Source organism: Cololabis saira, unplaced genomic scaffold, assembly GCF_033807715.1.
Source record: "Cololabis saira isolate AMF1-May2022 unplaced genomic scaffold, fColSai1.1 scf036, whole genome shotgun sequence".
Taxonomy (NCBI): Eukaryota; Metazoa; Chordata; class Actinopteri; order Beloniformes; family Belonidae; genus Cololabis; species Cololabis saira.
The window spans coordinates 362,015-381,660 of NW_026906200.1; the positions used below are offsets into that span (position 1 = coordinate 362,015).

Below are 19,646 nucleotides of genomic sequence, written 5' to 3' on the forward strand. Positions count from 1 at the left end.
CCCGGAGAAAAACTGACAGGCAGCACGTCGCTGAAAGCCACTCAGCCTCGCGGCTCACCGTCCCGCTGCCCAAAAAACACGGCTCACCTGGAGCCACCCAAAGACCCGGCTCACCGTCCGAACCCGGGGACCCGCTCTTAAGCCCCCCCCCAACCGGCCACCGGAGTGAAAGAGCCAGCCCGCTTACTTGGACGACCAGGGCCCTGGTACCCTAAACACCCAGACGCTCCTGGTACCATGGACAGCACTCTGTCAGATGCTCAGGCGTATATTGCTTTTCACTCATGTTCTGGTTTCAGGACCTTTTGTTAGGACCTTTGGTCAGCTTGTGCAAGCAAACAAATACTGTTGCTTCCATCTGGACAAACATTTAGTTCAGTATTAAAGAATAAAACGTCAGTTAAGTGTTTTGTAGTTGTAACTAAATATGGTAAACGCTCATATGCTTCTCATAGGCTCTGTGTGAAATTCTGAGTTTGTACACTATTAGATGTGGAAAGAAACACTTCCCACTATGTTTACTTTGCAGGAAACTAAACAAAACACTTCTTAACATAGTCATGAGGAGTTGTACAAATAATGACATCACTTTATGTTTGTTATTAAATGAGACAAGGGTAGTATCTCACAGTAGACTCATAATATAGCTGAAGTTGTATCTAGCAGAGGATGGTTTCGATCCATCGACCTCTGGGTTATGGGCCCAGCACGCTTCCGCTGCACCACTCTGCTGAACCACCCACTGTTCCCAAAGTCTGGTCAGGGTCCAAACAGGGGGTCTAGAGTCTAAATGGACTCAGCCAGGTCTGTGACAGTTATCTGCCATAGATAAGTATATGGTATATCTGAGTGTGAAGTTAAGATCAACATGTAAAAGTTCACACGCGCACACATTCTTGTATTTTCCCCTCAGGGGACCCACCTGCTCGCTCACACACACACACACGCGCCGCCAGCATTGAGGCCGGTCAGCTCAGAAGGTCAGAGCGTGGTGCTAATAACGCCAAGGTCATGGGTTCAATCCCCATACTGGCCAAACTGCTTACTCTGCATGTCTTTAAAAACTTCAGACTCTAAAGATTGTATGTTCCATTGTTAGCTTTGGTGTGCGACAATAATTCGTCAAGTCTGATAATCACCTGACTTAAAGCTAAGAGGAAATAAAGATAACTCAAACATAAGGAATTTAAGTTTATGAAGTGAGGAAAGCTTATTTGTATTACACATCTCATGTACAAATCAAAGTACTTTTCATAAAAAACATTTAAAAAATGAGAATACACATAACTCTCAGTGATGAAGTATAATCATCAAGCTTTAAAAAAGTCTCTACCACCAGACCCCAGGAGCACCCCAGCAGCTTCCACCACCAGACACCCAGCTTCCACCCCCAGACCCCACTAGCTCGACCCCCAGCTTCCACCACCAGAACCCAGGAGCTTCCATCACCAGACTCCTGGAGCTTCCAGCACCAGACCCCAGGAGCATTCACCACCAGACCCCAGCAAAATCACTACCAGAACACAGGAGCTTCCACCACCAGACCCCCAGCTTCCACCACCAGTCCCCGAGTAGACTCATAATATAGCTGAAGTTGTATCTAGCAGAGGATGGTTTCGATCCATCGACCTCTGGGTTATGGGCCCAGCACGCTTCCGCTGCGCCACTCTGCTGAACCACCCACTGTTCCCAAAGTCTGGTCAGGGTCCAAACAGGGGGTCTAGAGTCTAAATGGATTCAGCCAGGTCTGTGACAGTTATCCCCCACTAGCTCGACCCCCAGCTTCCACCACCAGACCCCAGAAGCTTCCACCACCAGACCCCAGCAGCTTCCACCCCCAGACCCCACTAGCTCGACCCCCAGCTTCCACCACCAGACTCCTGGAGCTTCCACCACCAGACCTCAGGAGCTTCCACCACCAGACCTCAGGAGCATTCACCACCATACCCCAGCAAAATCACCACCAGACCCCAGGAGTTTCCACCACCAGAGCTTCCACCACCAGACCCCAGGAGCTTCCACCACCAGAGCTTCCAGCACCAGACCCCAGGAGCTTCCACCACCAGACCCCAGGAGCTTCCACCACCAGAGCTTCCACCACCAGACCCCAGGAGCTTCCACCACCAGACCCCAGGAGCTTCCACCACCAGACCCCAGGAGCTTCCACCACCAGACCCCAGGAGCTTCCACCACCAGACCCCAGCAAAATCACCACCAGTCCCCAGCAGCATAACCACCAGACCCCCAGCTTCCACCACCAGTCCCCGGAGGTGCGTGGAATCCCGGACCAGCTCGACCAGAGCCTCGTGGCGAGCCGAGCCGAGAATCGGGGGGCTTCATCCGCATTCTCGTGGCGCTGAGACCGCGGAGATCCAGCCGAGAATCGCGGGGCTTACATCCGCTTACCCCTCCCCTCGGCCCAGAGAAAAACACACCACAGCCGGTCCGGAGCCACTTAGCCTCAGGCCCGAAACAAGACCTTCAACCCGGAGAAAAACTGACAGGCAGCACGTCGCTGAAAGCCACTCAGCCTCGCGGCTCACCGTCCCGCTGCCCAAAAAACCCGGCTCACCTGGAGCCACCCAAAGACCCGGCTCACCGTCCGAACCCGGGGACCCGCTCTTAAGCCCCCCCCCAACCGGCCACCGGAGTGAAAGAGCCAGCCAGCTTACTTGGACGACCAGGGCCCTGGTACCCTAAACACCCAGACGCTCCTGGTACCATGGACAGCACTCTGTCAGATGCTCAGGCGTATATTGCTTTTCACTCATGTTCTGGTTTCAGGACCTTTTGTTAGGACCTTTGGTCAGCTTGTGCAAGCAAACAAATACTGTTGCTTCCATCTGGACAAACATTTAGTTCAGTAATAAAGAATAAAACGTCAGTTAAGTGTTTTGTAGTTGTAACTAAATATGGTAAACGCTCATATGCTTCTCATAGGCTCTGTGTGAAATTCTGAGTTTGTACACTATTAGATGTGGAAAGAAACACTTCCCACTATGTTTACTTTGCAGGAAACTAAACAAAACACTTCTTAACATAGTCATGAGGAGTTGTACAAATAATGACATCACTTTATGTTTGTTATTAAATGAGACAAGGGTAGTATCTCACAGTAGACTCATAATATAGCTGAAGTTGTATCTAGCAGAGGATGGTTTCGATCCATCGACCTCTGGGTTATGGGCCCAGCACGCTTCCGCTGCGCCACTCTGCTGAACCACCCACTGTTCCCAAAGTCTGGTCAGGGTCCAAACAGGGGGTCTAGAGTCTAAATGGACTCAGCCAGGTCTGTGACAGTTATCTGCCATAGATAAGTATATGGTATATCTGAGTGTGAAGTTAAGATCAACATGTAAAAGTTCACACGCGCACACATTCTTGTATTTTCCCCTCAGGGGACCCACCTGCTCGCTCACACACACACACACGCGCCGCCAGCATTGAGGCCGGTCAGCTCAGAAGGTCAGAGCGTGGTGCTAATAACGCCAAGGTCATGGGTTCAATCCCCATACTGGCCAAACTGCTTACTCTGCATGTCTTTAAAAACTTCAGACTCTAAAGATTGTATGTTCCATTGTTAGCTTTGGTGTGCGACAATAATTCGTCAAGTCTGATAATCACCTGACTTAAAGCTAAGAGGAAATAAAGATAACTCAAACATAAGGAATTTAAGTTTATGAAGTGAGGAAAGCTTATTTGTATTACACATCTCATGTACAAATCAAAGTACTTTTCATAAAAAACATTTAAAAAATGAGAATACACATAACTCTCAGTGATGAAGTATAATCATCAAGCTGTAAAAAAGTCTCTACCACCAGACCCCAGGAGCACCCCAGCAGCTTCCACCACCAGACACCCAGCTTCCACCCCCAGACCCCACTAGCTCGACCCCCAGCTTCCACCACCAGAACCCAGGAGCTTCCATCACCAGACTCCTGGAGCTTCCAGCACCAGACCCCAGGAGCATTCACCACCAGACCCCAGCAAAATCACTACCAGAACACAGGAGCTTCCACCACCAGACCCCCAGCTTCCACCACCAGTCCCCGAGTAGACTCATAATATAGCTGAAGTTGTATCTAGCAGAGGATGGTTTCGATCCATCGACCTCTGGGTTATGGGCCCAGCACGCTTCCGCTGCGCCACTCTGCTGAACCACCCACTGTTCCCAAAGTCTGGTCAGGGTCCAAACAGGGGGTCTAGAGTCTAAATGGATTCAGCCAGGTCTGTGACAGTTATCCCCCACTAGCTCGACCCCCAGCTTCCACCACCAGACCCCAGAAGCTTCCACCACCAGACCCCAGCAGCTTCCACCCCCAGACCCCACTAGCTCGACCCCCAGCTTCCACCACCAGACTCCTGGAGCTTCCACCACCAGACCTCAGGAGCTTCCACCACCAGACCTCAGGAGCATTCACCACCATACCCCAGCAAAATCACCACCAGACCCCAGGAGTTTCCACCACCAGAGCTTCCACCACCAGACCCCAGGAGCTTCCACCACCAGAGCTTCCAGCACCAGACCCCAGGAGCTTCCACCACCAGACCCCAGGAGCTTCCACCACCAGAGCTTCCACCACCAGACCCCAGGAGCTTCCACCACCAGACCCCAGGAGCTTCCACCACCAGACCCCAGGAGCTTCCACCACCAGACCCCAGGAGCTTCCACCACCAGACCCCAGCAAAATCACCACCAGTCCCCAGCAGCATAACCACCAGACCCCCAGCTTCCACCACCAGTCCCCGGAGGTGCGTGGAATCCCGGACCAGCTCGACCAGAGCCTCGTGGCGAGCCGAGCCGAGAATCGGGGGGCTTCATCCGCATTCTCGTGGCGCTGAGACCGCGGAGATCCAGCCGAGAATCGCGGGGCTTACATCCGCTTACCCCTCCCCTCGGCCCAGAGAAAAACACACCACAGCCGGTCCGGAGCCACTTAGCCTCAGGCCCGAAACAAGACCTTCAACCCGGAGAAAAACTGACAGGCAGCACGTCGCTGAAAGCCACTCAGCCTCGCGGCTCACCGTCCCGCTGCCCAAAAAACACGGCTCACCTGGAGCCACCCAAAGACCCGGCTCACCGTCCGAACCCGGGGACCCGCTCTTAAGCCCCCCCCCAACCGGCCACCGGAGTGAAAGAGCCAGCCCGCTTACTTGGACGACCAGGGCCCTGGTACCCTAAACACCCAGACGCTCCTGGTACCATGGACAGCACTCTGTCAGATGCTCAGGCGTATATTGCTTTTCACTCATGTTCTGGTTTCAGGACCTTTTGTTAGGACCTTTGGTCAGCTTGTGCAAGCAAACAAATACTGTTGCTTCCATCTGGACAAACATTTAGTTCAGTAATAAAGAATAAAACGTCAGTTAAGTGTTTTGTAGTTGTAACTAAATATGGTAAACGCTCATATGCTTCTCATAGGCTCTGTGTGAAATTCTGAGTTTGTACACTATTAGATGTGGAAAGAAACACTTCCCACTATGTTTACTTTGCAGGAAACTAAACAAAACACTTCTTAACATAGTCATGAGGAGTTGTACAAATAATGACATCACTTTATGTTTGTTATTAAATGAGACAAGGGTAGTATCTCACAGTAGACTCATAATATAGCTGAAGTTGTATCTAGCAGAGGATGGTTTCGATCCATCGACCTCTGGGTTATGGGCCCAGCACGCTTCCGCTGCGCCACTCTGCTGAACCACCCACTGTTCCCAAAGTCTGGTCAGGGTCCAAACAGGGGGTCTAGAGTCTAAATGGACTCAGCCAGGTCTGTGACAGTTATCTGCCATAGATAAGTATATGGTATATCTGAGTGTGAAGTTAAGATCAACATGTAAAAGTTCACACGCGCACACATTCTTGTATTTTCCCCTCAGGGGACCCACCTGCTCGCTCACACACACACACACGCGCCGCCAGCATTGAGGCCGGTCAGCTCAGAAGGTCAGAGCGTGGTGCTAATAACGCCAAGGTCATGGGTTCAATCCCCATACTGGCCAAACTGCTTACTCTGCATGTCTTTAAAAACTTCAGACTCTAAAGATTGTATGTTCCATTGTTAGCTTTGGTGTGCGACAATAATTCGTCAAGTCTGATAATCACCTGACTTAAAGCTAAGAGGAAATAAAGATAACTCAAACATAAGGAATTTAAGTTTATGAAGTGAGGAAAGCTTATTTGTATTACACATCTCATGTACAAATCAAAGTACTTTTCATAAAAAACATTTAAAAAATGAGAATACACATAACTCTCAGTGATGAAGTATAATCATCAAGCTTTAAAAAAGTCTCTACCACCAGACCCCAGGAGCACCCCAGCAGCTTCCACCACCAGACACCCAGCTTCCACCCCCAGACCCCACTAGCTCGACCCCCAGCTTCCACCACCAGAACCCAGGAGCTTCCATCACCAGACTCCTGGAGCTTCCAGCACCAGACCCCAGGAGCATTCACCACCAGACCCCAGCAAAATCACTACCAGAACACAGGAGCTTCCACCACCAGACCCCCAGCTTCCACCACCAGTCCCCGAGTAGACTCATAATATAGCTGAAGTTGTATCTAGCAGAGGATGGTTTCGATCCATCGACCTCTGGGTTATGGGCCCAGCACGCTTCCGCTGCGCCACTCTGCTGAACCACCCACTGTTCCCAAAGTCTGGTCAGGGTCCAAACAGGGGGTCTAGAGTCTAAATGGATTCAGCCAGGTCTGTGACAGTTATCCCCCACTAGCTCGACCCCCAGCTTCCACCACCAGACCCCAGAAGCTTCCACCACCAGACCCCAGCAGCTTCCACCCCCAGACCCCACTAGCTCGACCCCCAGCTTCCACCACCAGACTCCTGGAGCTTCCACCACCAGACCTCAGGAGCTTCCACCACCAGACCTCAGGAGCATTCACCACCATACCCCAGCAAAATCACCACCAGACCCCAGGAGTTTCCACCACCAGAGCTTCCACCACCAGACCCCAGGAGCTTCCACCACCAGAGCTTCCAGCACCAGACCCCAGGAGCTTCCACCACCAGACCCCAGGAGCTTCCACCACCAGAGCTTCCACCACCAGACCCCAGGAGCTTCCACCACCAGACCCCAGGAGCTTCCACCACCAGACCCCAGGAGCTTCCACCACCAGACCCCAGGAGCTTCCACCACCAGACCCCAGCAAAATCACCACCAGTCCCCAGCAGCATAACCACCAGACCCCCAGCTTCCACCACCAGTCCCCGGAGGTGCGTGGAATCCCGGACCAGCTCGACCAGAGCCTCGTGGCGAGCCGAGCCGAGAATCGGGGGGCTTCATCCGCATTCTCGTGGCGCTGAGACCGCGGAGATCCAGCCGAGAATCGCGGGGCTTACATCCGCTTACCCCTCCCCTCGGCCCAGAGAAAAACACACCACAGCCGGTCCGGAGCCACTTAGCCTCAGGCCCGAAACAAGACCTTCAACCCGGAGAAAAACTGACAGGCAGCACGTCGCTGAAAGCCACTCAGCCTCGCGGCTCACCGTCCCGCTGCCCAAAAAACCCGGCTCACCTGGAGCCACCCAAAGACCCGGCTCACCGTCCGAACCCGGGGACCCGCTCTTAAGCCCCCCCCCAACCGGCCACCGGAGTGAAAGAGCCAGCCAGCTTACTTGGACGACCAGGGCCCTGGTACCCTAAACACCCAGACGCTCCTGGTACCATGGACAGCACTCTGTCAGATGCTCAGGCGTATATTGCTTTTCACTCATGTTCTGGTTTCAGGACCTTTTGTTAGGACCTTTGGTCAGCTTGTGCAAGCAAACAAATACTGTTGCTTCCATCTGGACAAACATTTAGTTCAGTAATAAAGAATAAAACGTCAGTTAAGTGTTTTGTAGTTGTAACTAAATATGGTAAACGCTCATATGCTTCTCATAGGCTCTGTGTGAAATTCTGAGTTTGTACACTATTAGATGTGGAAAGAAACACTTCCCACTATGTTTACTTTGCAGGAAACTAAACAAAACACTTCTTAACATAGTCATGAGGAGTTGTACAAATAATGACATCACTTTATGTTTGTTATTAAATGAGACAAGGGTAGTATCTCACAGTAGACTCATAATATAGCTGAAGTTGTATCTAGCAGAGGATGGTTTCGATCCATCGACCTCTGGGTTATGGGCCCAGCACGCTTCCGCTGCGCCACTCTGCTGAACCACCCACTGTTCCCAAAGTCTGGTCAGGGTCCAAACAGGGGGTCTAGAGTCTAAATGGACTCAGCCAGGTCTGTGACAGTTATCTGCCATAGATAAGTATATGGTATATCTGAGTGTGAAGTTAAGATCAACATGTAAAAGTTCACACGCGCACACATTCTTGTATTTTCCCCTCAGGGGACCCACCTGCTCGCTCACACACACACACACGCGCCGCCAGCATTGAGGCCGGTCAGCTCAGAAGGTCAGAGCGTGGTGCTAATAACGCCAAGGTCATGGGTTCAATCCCCATACTGGCCAAACTGCTTACTCTGCATGTCTTTAAAAACTTCAGACTCTAAAGATTGTATGTTCCATTGTTAGCTTTGGTGTGCGACAATAATTCGTCAAGTCTGATAATCACCTGACTTAAAGCTAAGAGGAAATAAAGATAACTCAAACATAAGGAATTTAAGTTTATGAAGTGAGGAAAGCTTATTTGTATTACACATCTCATGTACAAATCAAAGTACTTTTCATAAAAAACATTTAAAAAATGAGAATACACATAACTCTCAGTGATGAAGTATAATCATCAAGCTTTAAAAAAGTCTCTACCACCAGACCCCAGGAGCACCCCAGCAGCTTCCACCACCAGACACCCAGCTTCCACCCCCAGACCCCACTAGCTCGACCCCCAGCTTCCACCACCAGAACCCAGGAGCTTCCATCACCAGACTCCTGGAGCTTCCAGCACCAGACCCCAGGAGCATTCACCACCAGACCCCAGCAAAATCACTACCAGAACACAGGAGCTTCCACCACCAGACCCCCAGCTTCCACCACCAGTCCCCGAGTAGACTCATAATATAGCTGAAGTTGTATCTAGCAGAGGATGGTTTCGATCCATCGACCTCTGGGTTATGGGCCCAGCACGCTTCCGCTGCGCCACTCTGCTGAACCACCCACTGTTCCCAAAGTCTGGTCAGGGTCCAAACAGGGGGTCTAGAGTCTAAATGGATTCAGCCAGGTCTGTGACAGTTATCCCCCACTAGCTCGACCCCCAGCTTCCACCACCAGACCCCAGAAGCTTCCACCACCAGACCCCAGCAGCTTCCACCCCCAGACCCCACTAGCTCGACCCCCAGCTTCCACCACCAGACTCCTGGAGCTTCCACCACCAGACCTCAGGAGCTTCCACCACCAGACCTCAGGAGCATTCACCACCATACCCCAGCAAAATCACCACCAGACCCCAGGAGTTTCCACCACCAGAGCTTCCACCACCAGACCCCAGGAGCTTCCACCACCAGAGCTTCCAGCACCAGACCCCAGGAGCTTCCACCACCAGACCCCAGGAGCTTCCACCACCAGAGCTTCCACCACCAGACCCCAGGAGCTTCCACCACCAGACCCCAGGAGCTTCCACCACCAGACCCCAGGAGCTTCCACCACCAGACCCCAGGAGCTTCCACCACCAGACCCCAGCAAAATCACCACCAGTCCCCAGCAGCATAACCACCAGACCCCCAGCTTCCACCACCAGTCCCCGGAGGTGCGTGGAATCCCGGACCAGCTCGACCAGAGCCTCGTGGCGAGCCGAGCCGAGAATCGGGGGGCTTCATCCGCATTCTCGTGGCGCTGAGACCGCGGAGATCCAGCCGAGAATCGCGGGGCTTACATCCGCTTACCCCTCCCCTCGGCCCAGAGAAAAACACACCACAGCCGGTCCGGAGCCACTTAGCCTCAGGCCCGAAACAAGACCTTCAACCCGGAGAAAAACTGACAGGCAGCACGTCGCTGAAAGCCACTCAGCCTCGCGGCTCACCGTCCCGCTGCCCAAAAAACCCGGCTCACCTGGAGCCACCCAAAGACCCGGCTCACCGTCCGAACCCGGGGACCCGCTCTTAAGCCCCCCCCCAACCGGCCACCGGAGTGAAAGAGCCAGCCCGCTTACTTGGACGACCAGGGCCCTGGTACCCTAAACACCCAGACGCTCCTGGTACCATGGACAGCACTCTGTCAGATGCTCAGGCGTATATTGCTTTTCACTCATGTTCTGGTTTCAGGACCTTTTGTTAGGACCTTTGGTCAGCTTGTGCAAGCAAACAAATACTGTTGCTTCCATCTGGACAAACATTTAGTTCAGTAATAAAGAATAAAACGTCAGTTAAGTGTTTTGTAGTTGTAACTAAATATGGTAAACGCTCATATGCTTCTCATAGGCTCTGTGTGAAATTCTGAGTTTGTACACTATTAGATGTGGAAAGAAACACTTCCCACTATGTTTACTTTGCAGGAAACTAAACAAAACACTTCTTAACATAGTCATGAGGAGTTGTACAAATAATGACATCACTTTATGTTTGTTATTAAATGAGACAAGGGTAGTATCTCACAGTAGACTCATAATATAGCTGAAGTTGTATCTAGCAGAGGATGGTTTCGATCCATCGACCTCTGGGTTATGGGCCCAGCACGCTTCCGCTGCGCCACTCTGCTGAACCACCCACTGTTCCCAAAGTCTGGTCAGGGTCCAAACAGGGGGTCTAGAGTCTAAATGGACTCAGCCAGGTCTGTGACAGTTATCTGCCATAGATAAGTATATGGTATATCTGAGTGTGAAGTTAAGATCAACATGTAAAAGTTCACACGCGCACACATTCTTGTATTTTCCCCTCAGGGGACCCACCTGCTCGCTCACACACACACACACGCGCCGCCAGCATTGAGGCCGGTCAGCTCAGAAGGTCAGAGCGTGGTGCTAATAACGCCAAGGTCATGGGTTCAATCCCCATACTGGCCAAACTGCTTACTCTGCATGTCTTTAAAAACTTCAGACTCTAAAGATTGTATGTTCCATTGTTAGCTTTGGTGTGCGACAATAATTCGTCAAGTCTGATAATCACCTGACTTAAAGCTAAGAGGAAATAAAGATAACTCAAACATAAGGAATTTAAGTTTATGAAGTGAGGAAAGCTTATTTGTATTACACATCTCATGTACAAATCAAAGTACTTTTCATAAAAAACATTTAAAAAATGAGAATACACATAACTCTCAGTGATGAAGTATAATCATCAAGCTTTAAAAAAGTCTCTACCACCAGACCCCAGGAGCACCCCAGCAGCTTCCACCACCAGACACCCAGCTTCCACCCCCAGACCCCACTAGCTCGACCCCCAGCTTCCACCACCAGAACCCAGGAGCTTCCATCACCAGACTCCTGGAGCTTCCAGCACCAGACCCCAGGAGCATTCACCACCAGACCCCAGCAAAATCACTACCAGAACACAGGAGCTTCCACCACCAGACCCCCAGCTTCCACCACCAGTCCCCGAGTAGACTCATAATATAGCTGAAGTTGTATCTAGCAGAGGATGGTTTCGATCCATCGACCTCTGGGTTATGGGCCCAGCACGCTTCCGCTGCGCCACTCTGCTGAACCACCCACTGTTCCCAAAGTCTGGTCAGGGTCCAAACAGGGGGTCTAGAGTCTAAATGGATTCAGCCAGGTCTGTGACAGTTATCCCCCACTAGCTCGACCCCCAGCTTCCACCACCAGACCCCAGAAGCTTCCACCACCAGACCCCAGCAGCTTCCACCCCCAGACCCCACTAGCTCGACCCCCAGCTTCCACCACCAGACTCCTGGAGCTTCCACCACCAGACCTCAGGAGCTTCCACCACCAGACCTCAGGAGCATTCACCACCATACCCCAGCAAAATCACCACCAGACCCCAGGAGTTTCCACCACCAGAGCTTCCACCACCAGACCCCAGGAGCTTCCACCACCAGAGCTTCCAGCACCAGACCCCAGGAGCTTCCACCACCAGACCCCAGGAGCTTCCACCACCAGAGCTTCCACCACCAGACCCCAGGAGCTTCCACCACCAGACCCCAGGAGCTTCCACCACCAGACCCCAGGAGCTTCCACCACCAGACCCCAGGAGCTTCCACCACCAGACCCCAGCAAAATCACCACCAGTCCCCAGCAGCATAACCACCAGACCCCCAGCTTCCACCACCAGTCCCCGGAGGTGCGTGGAATCCCGGACCAGCTCGACCAGAGCCTCGTGGCGAGCCGAGCCGAGAATCGGGGGGCTTCATCCGCATTCTCGTGGCGCTGAGACCGCGGAGATCCAGCCGAGAATCGCGGGGCTTACATCCGCTTACCCCTCCCCTCGGCCCAGAGAAAAACACACCACAGCCGGTCCGGAGCCACTTAGCCTCAGGCCCGAAACAAGACCTTCAACCCGGAGAAAAACTGACAGGCAGCACGTCGCTGAAAGCCACTCAGCCTCGCGGCTCACCGTCCCGCTGCCCAAAAAACCCGGCTCACCTGGAGCCACCCAAAGACCCGGCTCACCGTCCGAACCCGGGGACCCGCTCTTAAGCCCCCCCCCAACCGGCCACCGGAGTGAAAGAGCCAGCCCGCTTACTTGGACGACCAGGGCCCTGGTACCCTAAACACCCAGACGCTCCTGGTACCATGGACAGCACTCTGTCAGATGCTCAGGCGTATATTGCTTTTCACTCATGTTCTGGTTTCAGGACCTTTTGTTAGGACCTTTGGTCAGCTTGTGCAAGCAAACAAATACTGTTGCTTCCATCTGGACAAACATTTAGTTCAGTAATAAAGAATAAAACGTCAGTAAAGTGTTTTGTAGTTGTAACTAAATATGGTAAACGCTCATATGCTTCTCATAGGCTCTGTGTGAAATTCTGAGTTTGTACACTATTAGATGTGGAAAGAAACACTTCCCACTATGTTTACTTTGCAGGAAACTAAACAAAACACTTCTTAACATAGTCATGAGGAGTTGTACAAATAATGACATCACTTTATGTTTGTTATTAAATGAGACAAGGGTAGTATCTCACAGTAGACTCATAATATAGCTGAAGTTGTATCTAGCAGAGGATGGTTTCGATCCATCGACCTCTGGGTTATGGGCCCAGCACGCTTCCGCTGCGCCACTCTGCTGAACCACCCACTGTTCCCAAAGTCTGGTCAGGGTCCAAACAGGGGGTCTAGAGTCTAAATGGACTCAGCCAGGTCTGTGACAGTTATCTGCCATAGATAAGTATATGGTATATCTGAGTGTGAAGTTAAGATCAACATGTAAAAGTTCACACGCGCACACATTCTTGTATTTTCCCCTCAGGGGACCCACCTGCTCGCTCACACACACACACACGCGCCGCCAGCATTGAGGCCGGTCAGCTCAGAAGGTCAGAGCGTGGTGCTAATAACGCCAAGGTCATGGGTTCAATCCCCATACTGGCCAAACTGCTTACTCTGCATGTCTTTAAAAACTTCAGACTCTAAAGATTGTATGTTCCATTGTTAGCTTTGGTGTGCGACAATAATTCGTCAAGTCTGATAATCACCTGACTTAAAGCTAAGAGGAAATAAAGATAACTCAAACATAAGGAATTTAAGTTTATGAAGTGAGGAAAGCTTATTTGTATTACACATCTCATGTACAAATCAAAGTACTTTTCATAAAAAACATTTAAAAAATGAGAATACACATAACTCTCAGTGATGAAGTATAATCATCAAGCTTTAAAAAAGTCTCTACCACCAGACCCCAGGAGCACCCCAGCAGCTTCCACCACCAGACACCCAGCTTCCACCCCCAGACCCCACTAGCTCGACCCCCAGCTTCCACCACCAGAACCCAGGAGCTTCCATCACCAGACTCCTGGAGCTTCCAGCACCAGACCCCAGGAGCATTCACCACCAGACCCCAGCAAAATCACTACCAGAACACAGGAGCTTCCACCACCAGACCCCCAGCTTCCACCACCAGTCCCCGAGTAGACTCATAATATAGCTGAAGTTGTATCTAGCAGAGGATGGTTTCGATCCATCGACCTCTGGGTTATGGGCCCAGCACGCTTCCGCTGCGCCACTCTGCTGAACCACCCACTGTTCCCAAAGTCTGGTCAGGGTCCAAACAGGGGGTCTAGAGTCTAAATGGATTCAGCCAGGTCTGTGACAGTTATCCCCCACTAGCTCGACCCCCAGCTTCCACCACCAGACCCCAGAAGCTTCCACCACCAGACCCCAGCAGCTTCCACCCCCAGACCCCACTAGCTCGACCCCCAGCTTCCACCACCAGACTCCTGGAGCTTCCACCACCAGACCTCAGGAGCTTCCACCACCAGACCTCAGGAGCATTCACCACCATACCCCAGCAAAATCACCACCAGACCCCAGGAGTTTCCACCACCAGAGCTTCCACCACCAGACCCCAGGAGCTTCCACCACCAGAGCTTCCAGCACCAGACCCCAGGAGCTTCCACCACCAGACCCCAGGAGCTTCCACCACCAGAGCTTCCACCACCAGACCCCAGGAGCTTCCACCACCAGACCCCAGGAGCTTCCACCACCAGACCCCAGGAGCTTCCACCACCAGACCCCAGGAGCTTCCACCACCAGACCCCAGCAAAATCACCACCAGTCCCCAGCAGCATAACCACCAGACCCCCAGCTTCCACCACCAGTCCCCGGAGGTGCGTGGAATCCCGGACCAGCTCGACCAGAGCCTCGTGGCGAGCCGAGCCGAGAATCGGGGGGCTTCATCCGCATTCTCGTGGCGCTGAGACCGCGGAGATCCAGCCGAGAATCGCGGGGCTTACATCCGCTTACCCCTCCCCTCGGCCCAGAGAAAAACACACCACAGCCGGTCCGGAGCCACTTAGCCTCAGGCCCGAAACAAGACCTTCAACCCGGAGAAAAACTGACAGGCAGCACGTCGCTGAAAGCCACTCAGCCTCGCGGCTCACCGTCCCGCTGCCCAAAAAACCCGGCTCACCTGGAGCCACCCAAAGACCCGGCTCACCGTCCGAACCCGGGGACCCGCTCTTAAGCCCCCCCCCAACCGGCCACCGGAGTGAAAGAGCCAGCCCGCTTACTTGGACGACCAGGGCCCTGGTACCCTAAACACCCAGACGCTCCTGGTACCATGGACAGCACTCTGTCAGATGCTCAGGCGTATATTGCTTTTCACTCATGTTCTGGTTTCAGGACCTTTTGTTAGGACCTTTGGTCAGCTTGTGCAAGCAAACAAATACTGTTGCTTCCATCTGGACAAACATTTAGTTCAGTAATAAAGAATAAAACGTCAGTTAAGTGTTTTGTAGTTGTAACTAAATATGGTAAACGCTCATATGCTTCTCATAGGCTCTGTGTGAAATTCTGAGTTTGTACACTATTAGATGTGGAAAGAAACACTTCCCACTATGTTTACTTTGCAGGAAACTAAACAAAACACTTCTTAACATAGTCATGAGGAGTTGTACAAATAATGACATCACTTTATGTTTGTTATTAAATGAGACAAGGGTAGTATCTCACAGTAGACTCATAATATAGCTGAAGTTGTATCTAGCAGAGGATGGTTTCGATCCATCGACCTCTGGGTTATGGGCCCAGCACGCTTCCGCTGCGCCACTCTGCTGAACCACCCACTGTTCCCAAAGTCTGGTCAGGGTCCAAACAGGGGGTCTAGAGTCTAAATGGACTCAGCCAGGTCTGTGACAGTTATCTGCCATAGATAAGTATATGGTATATCTGAGTGTGAAGTTAAGATCAACATGTAAAAGTTCACACGCGCACACATTCTTGTATTTTCCCCTCAGGGGACCCACCTGCTCGCTCACACACACACACACGCGCCGCCAGCATTGAGGCCGGTCAGCTCAGAAGGTCAGAGCGTGGTGCTAATAACGCCAAGGTCATGGGTTCAATCCCCATACTGGCCAAACTGCTTACTCTGCATGTCTTTAAAAACTTCAGACTCTAAAGATTGTATGTTCCATTGTTAGCTTTGGTGTGCGACAATAATTCGTCAAGTCTGATAATCACCTGACTTAAAGCTAAGAGGAAATAAAGATAACTCAAACATAAGGAATTTAAGTTTATGAAGTGAGGAAAGCTTATTTGTATTACACATCTCATGTACAAATCAAAGTACTTTTCATAAAAAACATTTAAAAAATGAGAATACACATAACTCTCAGTGATGAAGTATAATCATCAAGCTTTAAAAAAGTCTCTACCACCAGACCCCAGGAGCACCCCAGCAGCTTCCACCACCAGACACCCAGCTTCCACCCCCAGACCCCACTAGCTCGACCCCCAGCTTCCACCACCAGAACCCAGGAGCTTCCATCACCAGACTCCTGGAGCTTCCAGCACCAGACCCCAGGAGCATTCACCACCAGACCCCAGCAAAATCACTACCAGAACACAGGAGCTTCCACCACCAGACCCCCAGCTTCCACCACCAGTCCCCGAGTAGACTCATAATATAGCTGAAGTTGTATCTAGCAGAGGATGGTTTCGATCCATCGACCTCTGGGTTATGGGCCCAGCACGCTTCCGCTGCGCCACTCTGCTGAACCACCCACTGTTCCCAAAGTCTGGTCAGGGTCCAAACAGGGGGTCTAGAGTCTAAATGGATTCAGCCAGGTCTGTGACAGTTATCCCCCACTAGCTCGACCCCCAGCTTCCACCACCAGACCCCAGAAGCTTCCACCACCAGACCCCAGCAGCTTCCACCCCCAGACCCCACTAGCTCGACCCCCAGCTTCCACCACCAGACTCCTGGAGCTTCCACCACCAGACCTCAGGAGCTTCCACCACCAGACCTCAGGAGCATTCACCACCATACCCCAGCAAAATCACCACCAGACCCCAGGAGTTTCCACCACCAGAGCTTCCACCACCAGACCCCAGGAGCTTCCACCACCAGAGCTTCCAGCACCAGACCCCAGGAGCTTCCACCACCAGACCCCAGGAGCTTCCACCACCAGAGCTTCCACCACCAGACCCCAGGAGCTTCCACCACCAGACCCCAGGAGCTTCCACCACCAGACCCCAGGAGCTTCCACCACCAGACCCCAGGAGCTTCCACCACCAGACCCCAGCAAAATCACCACCAGTCCCCAGCAGCATAACCACCAGACCCCCAGCTTCCACCACCAGTCCCCGGAGGTGCGTGGAATCCCGGACCAGCTCGACCAGAGCCTCGTGGCGAGCCGAGCCGAGAATCGGGGGGCTTCATCCGCATTCTCGTGGCGCTGAGACCGCGGAGATCCAGCCGAGAATCGCGGGGCTTACATCCGCTTACCCCTCCCCTCGGCCCAGAGAAAAACACACCACAGCCGGTCCGGAGCCACTTAGCCTCAGGCCCGAAACAAGACCTTCAACCCGGAGAAAAACTGACAGGCAGCACGTCGCTGAAAGCCACTCAGCCTCGCGGCTCACCGTCCCGCTGCCCAAAAAACCCGGCTCACCTGGAGCCACCCAAAGACCCGGCTCACCGTCCGAACCCGGGGACCCGCTCTTAAGCCCCCCCCCAACCGGCCACCGGAGTGAAAGAGCCAGCCCGCTTACTTGGACGACCAGGGCCCTGGTACCCTAAACACCCAGACGCTCCTGGTACCATGGACAGCACTCTGTCAGATGCTCAGGCGTATATTGCTTTTCACTCATGTTCTGGTTTCAGGACCTTTTGTTAGGACCTTTGGTCAGCTTGTGCAAGCAAACAAATACTGTTGCTTCCATCTGGACAAACATTTAGTTCAGTAATAAAGAATAAAACGTCAGTTAAGTGTTTTGTAGTTGTAACTAAATATGGTAAACGCTCATATGCTTCTCATAGGCTCTGTGTGAAATTCTGAGTTTGTACACTATTAGATGTGGAAAGAAACACTTCCCACTATGTTTACTTTGCAGGAAACTAAACAAAACACTTCTTAACATAGTCATGAGGAGTTGTACAAATAATGACATCACTTTATGTTTGTTATTAAATGAGACAAGGGTAGTATCTCACAGTAGACTCATAATATAGCTGAAGTTGTATCTAGCAGAGGATGGTTTCGATCCATCGACCTCTGGGTTATGGGCCCAGCACGCTTCCACTGCGCCACTCTGCTGAACCACCCACTGTTCCCAAAGTCTGGTCAGGGTCCAAACAGGGGGTCTAGAGTCTAAATGGACTCAGCCAGGTCTGTGACAGTTATCTGCCATAGATAAGTATATGGTATATCTGAGTGTGAAGTTAAGATCAACATGTAAAAGTTCACACGCGCACACATTCTTGTATTTTCCCCTCAGGGGACCCACCTGCTCGCTCACACACACACACACGCGCCGCCAGCATTGAGGCCGGTCAGCTCAGAAGGTCAGAGCGTGGTGCTAATAACGCCAAGGTCATGGGTTCAATCCCCATACTGGCCAAACTGCTTACTCTGCATGTCTTTAAAAACTTCAGACTCTAAAGATTGTATGTTCCATTGTTAGCTTTGGTGTGCGACAATAATTCGTCAAGTCTGATAATCACCTGACTTAAAGCTAAGAGGAAATAAAGATAACTCAAACATAAGGAATTTAAGTTTATGAAGTGAGGAAAGCTTATTTGTATTACACATCTCATGTACAAATCAAAGTACTTTTCATAAAAAACATTTAAAAAATGAGAATACACATAACTCTCAGTGATGAAGTATAATCATCAAGCTTTAAAAAAGTCTCTACCACCAGACCCCAGGAGCACCCCAGCAGCTTCCACCACCAGACACCCAGCTTCCACCCCCAGACCCCACTAGCTCGACCCCCAGCTTCCACCACCAGAACCCAGGAGCTTCCATCACCAGACTCCTGGAGCTTCCAGCACCAGACCCCAGGAGCATTCACCACCAGACCCCAGCAAAATCACTACCAGAACACAGGAGCTTCCACCACCAGACCCCCAGCTTCCACCACCAGTCCCCGAGTAGACTCATAATATAGCTGAAGTTGTATCTAGCAGAGGATGGTTTCGATCCATCGACCTCTGGGTTATGGGCCCAGCACGCTTCCGCTGCGCCACTCTGCTGAACCACCCACTGTTCCCAAAGTCTGGTCAGGGTCCAAACAGGGGGTCTAGAGTCTAAATGGATTCAGCCAGGTCTGTGACAGTTATCCCCCACTAGCTCGACCCCCAGCTTCCACCACCAGACCCCAGAAGCTTCCACCACCAGACCCCAGCAGCTTCCACCCCCAGACCCCACTAGCTCGACCCCCAGCTTCCACCACCAGACTCCTGGAGCTTCCACCACCAGACCTCAGGAGCTTCCACCACCAGACCTCAGGAGCATTCACCACCATACCCCAGCAAAATCACCACCAGACCCCAGGAGTTTCCACCACCAGAGCTTCCACCACCAGACCCCAGGAGCTTCCACCACCAGAGCTTCCAGCACCAGACCCCAGGAGCTTCCACCACCAGACCCCAGGAGCTTCCACCACCAGAGCTTCCACCACCAGACCCCAGGAGCTTCCACCACCAGACCCCAGGAGCTTCCACCACCAGACCCCAGGAGCTTCCACCACCAGACCCCAGGAGCTTCCACCACCAGACCCCAGCAAAATCACCACCAGTCCCCAGCAGCATAACCACCAGACCCCCAGCTT

General features: G+C 52.1%; 9 non-coding genes across 9 annotated transcripts; 8 read left to right on the forward strand and 1 right to left on the reverse strand.

Annotated features, from left to right (window-relative positions):
* The first annotated feature begins 962 nt into the window (after positions 1-962).
* trnai-aau (transfer RNA isoleucine (anticodon AAU)) lies at positions 963-1,036 on the forward strand. Its single transcript has one exon. It is a non-coding gene; the product is annotated as a tRNA-Ile (tRNA).
* Positions 1,037-3,447: 2,411 nt separating this feature from the next.
* trnai-aau (transfer RNA isoleucine (anticodon AAU)) lies at positions 3,448-3,521 on the forward strand. Its single transcript has one exon. It is a non-coding gene; the product is annotated as a tRNA-Ile (tRNA).
* A 2,411-nt stretch (positions 3,522-5,932) lies between these two features.
* Positions 5,933-6,006, forward strand: trnai-aau (transfer RNA isoleucine (anticodon AAU)). The gene has a single exon. It is a non-coding gene; the product is annotated as a tRNA-Ile (tRNA).
* A 2,411-nt stretch (positions 6,007-8,417) lies between these two features.
* Positions 8,418-8,491, forward strand: trnai-aau (transfer RNA isoleucine (anticodon AAU)). The gene has a single exon. It is a non-coding gene; the product is annotated as a tRNA-Ile (tRNA).
* A 2,411-nt stretch (positions 8,492-10,902) lies between these two features.
* On the forward strand, positions 10,903-10,976 carry trnai-aau (transfer RNA isoleucine (anticodon AAU)). Its single transcript has one exon. It is a non-coding gene; the product is annotated as a tRNA-Ile (tRNA).
* A 2,411-nt stretch (positions 10,977-13,387) lies between these two features.
* Positions 13,388-13,461, forward strand: trnai-aau (transfer RNA isoleucine (anticodon AAU)). The gene has a single exon. It is a non-coding gene; the product is annotated as a tRNA-Ile (tRNA).
* Positions 13,462-15,872: 2,411 nt separating this feature from the next.
* trnai-aau (transfer RNA isoleucine (anticodon AAU)) lies at positions 15,873-15,946 on the forward strand. Its single transcript has one exon. It is a non-coding gene; the product is annotated as a tRNA-Ile (tRNA).
* Positions 15,947-18,055: 2,109 nt separating this feature from the next.
* trnam-cau (transfer RNA methionine (anticodon CAU)) lies at positions 18,056-18,127 on the reverse strand. Its single transcript has one exon. It is a non-coding gene; the product is annotated as a tRNA-Met (tRNA).
* Positions 18,128-18,357: 230 nt separating this feature from the next.
* trnai-aau (transfer RNA isoleucine (anticodon AAU)) lies at positions 18,358-18,431 on the forward strand. The gene has a single exon. It is a non-coding gene; the product is annotated as a tRNA-Ile (tRNA).
* Positions 18,432-19,646: the final 1,215 nt, after the last annotated feature.